This window comes from Mastomys coucha, unplaced genomic scaffold (genome assembly GCF_008632895.1).
Source record: "Mastomys coucha isolate ucsf_1 unplaced genomic scaffold, UCSF_Mcou_1 pScaffold21, whole genome shotgun sequence".
NCBI lineage: Eukaryota > Metazoa > Chordata > Mammalia > Rodentia > Muridae > Mastomys > Mastomys coucha.
The window spans coordinates 139789913-139794874 of NW_022196904.1; the positions used below are offsets into that span (position 1 = coordinate 139789913).

Genomic DNA, 4962 nt, shown 5'->3' on the forward strand with positions numbered 1-4962 from the left:
AAACAAAAAAACAATAATAATAATTATTATTATTATTATTATTATTAAGTTAATTATTTAATTCAAGGTCCTCTAGCATCAAAATAAAACTCTAAATCACAAATAAGGTAAACTTTAAACCATAAATACAGTCCACAGAAAAACTGGTAACTGTAGGTTTAAATTTTTCAAAACCTATTTTAATAAGTTATTAAATGCTTCAACTTCCTTTCTAACCCAACACACACCAAAGGAAGTGTAAAAGAAAGATTAATGGGAAATGGGGGTTGTGGACTTGTTTAGAAATAGTTCTTTGGGGCTATTCCAGTCTTCACTGTCAGCAGTCCCATCCACTAGCAAAACATCAACATGAATCAGCATCGGCAGTCCAGTCCACTCAGAAATCACCACTCACAAGTCAGCAACAGCCGTTCGATCCAGAAGAAACTGTTGAGCTCTGCCAATTGGCCAGAGTCCACAGAAGTGGTAAGAACCCACTGGAATATCACAAGAAGTTCTTTGGTGAGTTACTGTCCATAAAGTCATGACAAGTAAAGATCAACAACACGATGCAAGGTAAACCAATAAAAAGGCATCAGAGTAAAGACTGGCAAGGTGGAGCAAGGCCAACCAATGCCAGAGCCTCCCCCACTGTCTGTGGGGGTCATAGTGATATTCTTTCTAAACATCACATGTTCTCTCATGAATCTGCTTCAGCAAAGCATCCTCTCACCTGTGTCTGCTTCAGCAAAACATTGTTTCACCTGTCTGCCCCAACAAAACATATGGCATTACTGAGTTTCCAAAGAAACCAGAAATTTCCACTTCAGGGAACTTTAGTTTCCTGATCCTTCTTATGGTGTACCATTGCACAATATTACAGTTTTTCATATTACTCAGTTTATCCAAATATCTAAAGCTTAACAAAGTTAAAAAAGACAAAGAGGCTAGATGTGTATCTTCAAGTCATTTACTGTTAACCTGAGTAGACAGTAGGAATTTACAAACCTTATTTATCAATGTTGTTTCTTATTTAAATTTTCTCAAAGCCTGTTGTTGAACAGAATAAGAAAAGGAATGAGTAGTCAGACATATATACACATATATATGTATATATGTATATGTTTATATATGTCAGTTTCTGTTGAACAGACTATATCTCTATAACCTTAGGAATTTATCATCATACAAAAATCTACTTTAGTTGAAGGTATTTTGGAGACTTGGTGTTGTTTTCTTAGTCTAAAAAGGAGAAACAGGGCGCTCAACAGAACCAAGAAGTCTTTTTTTACTTTTTATTGATTCTTTGTGAGTTTCACATCATGCACCCCAGTCCCACTCATCTCCCCATCCTCTCATATCCACTCTTTGCCCTTGCAACCCCCCAAATAAAAACATATAAATGCATAAACAAACAAAAACAAAAATCAAAGCATAGAAAACATCTCATTATGGCAGCAGTAGTATACCGCAGTGTGTCCCACAGTATATCCCTCTGTCCATACATCTTCATGTGCAAATGGTCATTGCAATGAGTCTGGTTCAAGATCTCGAGCTTCTGGGACACCATCAATACTGGATCCTCACCAGACCTCCTCCTGGCTATCCTGCTGTTTCCCTGGGTCAGCTCTCTCTCAGGCACTCAAGGCCAGCCCACCTGCACCCCTCACTCCTGCCACCAGGACCAGCTCTTCTGTACTACTCAGGCAAGATCCAGGACCTACTCTCCCAAGTGCTGCAGTCAGCAAGGAGCAGGGCCAGGTCACCCACCCTCATGACTCCAGCAAGGAGCAGGGCCAGGTCACCCACCCTCATGACTCCAGCAAGGAGCAGGGCCAGGTCATCCACCTTCATGACTCCAGCTGGCTTCAGCTCTCCTGACTGCCTCAGATGGTGAGGAGTGAGGGAATCTCCCACTTCTCTGCCCTGTCCAGGCCACCTCATGGCAGAGAGGTGCTCACACCCTTGGTGCCAGCTCACCCACACCTCCATTATCAGGTCAAGCTCTGCTGTGCTTTCCAGGAGAGGTGCAGGGCCAGCTCTCCTGAGTACTGCAGCTGGTGATGGGCAGAGCTAGCTCCTCTACACTCATGGCACTGTGGCAGGTTTCTTGACTGCCGGAGGTAGCAAGGCTTGTGGGGACAAAAGCAAAACCTCTCTGCCTATGCCACTCACAGCAGATAAATAGTGGGGTCAGCTCTCCCACACTAACACCCCCAAAGTGGGCTCACCTGATGGGAGCCATACCCCACTGTCTTGCTCAGCTATGAAGGGGTGCACTCTGGAAAGGCCCGGCCCCAGACACTTCATCCCAGGATTGCTTCTTGGGGCTGATGTGCTTTCTCATGTTTGTCTTTGCCACACTCCTCATTTATCTAGCTTGAAATGAGTGGACATCAGGAGAGCTCACTGCCTGTAGCCTGGTGTGATTACTTCCTGGGCAATAGCCCACCTATTGGGAAAATTTCCTGTAGATCAATATGAAGATGAAAGTTCTTGAGATAATGCTGCTTAGATGAACTAATTATTTTATGGAATTCCTGATTTGATTTAAGTAGTTTTAGGAAGTTAGCTTGGTTTAAATAATTTTGGGAAGTTGGGATAGTTGATAGAAAGTTTAAAGTTAGAATCAAGAATAGAATGTGTCCCTGTCTCTTAGAATGGTAAGAGCTGCGTGAGTTAGAGAAAGGAGTGCAGTGAGTATTTATTTATGCATTACAAGCACATAATTGTAGTAGCAAGAAAAATAAGCTTGGAACAAGTTAATGATCAAAGAAAGCATTCACTCTCGGTTGAGCCTGAGTTCCTTGATCTTCTGACCTAGGGATGTGATAACAGGTTTTCAGTGTGCACCAGGAAATAAGAAGGTTATAAATAAAGAATAAACAATTCTATTAAGAATATAAGAACAGACAACAGGTGATTAGCCAGCCTAGCTGATCAAGACTTCAAAAGTAAGCCATAAGATAGATGACCTATTCCTTAGTAAGTACAGATGGTCATCAACCAAGCATAGGAGAAACTTGATACTATAGATTTTTCCTACTTAAACTTTGTTAATCTATAACAAAAGATTTATTACTTTGGGGTTACAATGAGTTTGTGGAAAGAAAGATAGACTAGAATTGTTTAGTTAGATATGTTTCAAAAAGGAAAACATAATCAGTAATCCTGTTGAAATTTCCTCTTATGTAATGATTTTAATCTGTTTTTGAAAAACATGTTTTTGTGGTGGTTATTTTTAGAAAATGTGTAACTTGTAGCTATGAAGTAACTTTCTTTCTAAATAGAACAACAGTCTTAAAGGGTATAAAAGTGGTTAAGAGAAAAAAATAAAATGCTGAAGCCTGCTTTTGCTTCACCCACGTGTGTGTGTGTGTGTGTGTGTGTGTGTGTGTGTGTGTGTGTGTGTGTGGTTTCTCCCTTTTCTTTTTTCTAATCTCTGGCTGCCATAGGCAGAAGCCCCCATTGGTTGCTATCTGTACCAACCTTCATCAGCCCTGTTAGTGCTGACCCCAATCAGCTGCTTTCAGCATTGACTCCAATTGTTGATGCCACACCAAGCTGCCTTACTCAGCTTACCCTATGGTGTCAAAGCCAGTCTTTGACACTCACTCCCATCCCCACCCCCAGGGTCAGTTCCACTGTGCTGCCAGGGCAAGGTGCAGAGCTTGTTCTCCCAAGTGCTGCCATCAGTGAGAAGCAGAGCCAGCTCCCCGGAACACCACAGTCTATGAGGTGCATGGCCAATTCTGCACAGCCCCTGGACATCCAAGTGGTCTCTGACAGCTGCCCCAACCTGGCAAGGAAGTCCCCATGTTCTCTAGTAGTAATATGAGCCACATACATTGACACTGACTCCTACTGCTGTGTAGCCATGGACTACATGGACCACATGTAGACATGGCCCTCAGTTGCAGCTCTGACTGGGACCTCACCATGGCCCCAGGTGGTGGTGCTAGCCACTTATAACAGGCTATTCCTCTCCATCCTCCAGTCTCCAGTTCCATCTCTCTTCATAATGCTCAAGCTACACCACTTCTCTTTCTCTCCCAACTGTCTACCACACACTTGCACATTGTGGTAGCTTCCACTGAAGACTGCCTACGAAGCTGGAGAGCCCCTGAGTGACATTGTCTGTCCTCACTGCGTGGTCTGGCAGCAAACCGGTATCCATGGTCCACCTGTGCCATGTACTGGAGGTCAGATCTGTGGATGGTATGAAAGTTCTCAAGTCTCTATCTGTCTTCCTCCTCCCGCACTGTACTGTCTGGATTGGATCAGATTGGATTTGGTTTAATTTGATTTGACTTGATGTTTATGTGTCCTAGGCATGAAACAGCTTTGGCCATCAAGCCAGGATGAACAAATGACTGCCATCTGCTCTACCCCTGGCTGATATAAGAACAACACCACCAACAAGGTGTCTCTTTGACCACTGTATTGGGGGAAGAAGTTATATGAGTATCATTGCCTTTGTTGGTTTATACCATGTGGTCACCTTAATCAGGATGGTGGTAAAGTTACATAGCATGTGTCCTTTTTCAATCTTAGTAAAGATGGCTGCCAGCTTCATGTTTTAACTATTTTAAAACATCTATTTTTAGTAGATCTATTTTAAAAATAGTTGAATTTATGTTATATATACAGTATATTCTAAACGAGTTGAATCACAAATATAATATGTTGAAGCACATTAAGATTACACATGTATAGATTTTATACATCTAAATAACTCTATATGAATAAACAGAAGCATATTGAGGTTTTTTTTTTTTTGCTTTTTATTGATTCTTTGTGAGTTTCACATCATGCACCCCAATCCCACTCATCTCCCTCTCCCTCCATAGCCACCCTCCACCCTTGCAACTACCTGTAGCTACTGCAGCCACATAAACGAATGGATCTTCTGGAATGGGAGTCAGGGCCTGAAATAATTAGGGCACCGGAATACAGGAAGGGGTTTGAAAAAATGAGACCAAC

The 4962-nt window shown here is 42.2% G+C and overlaps 1 pseudogene; it reads right to left on the minus strand.

Moving 5' to 3' along the window:
- Window positions 1-4297: 4297 nt before the first annotated feature.
- On the minus strand, window positions 4298-4431 carry LOC116104339 (annotated as a pseudogene).
- Window positions 4432-4962: the final 531 nt, after the last annotated feature.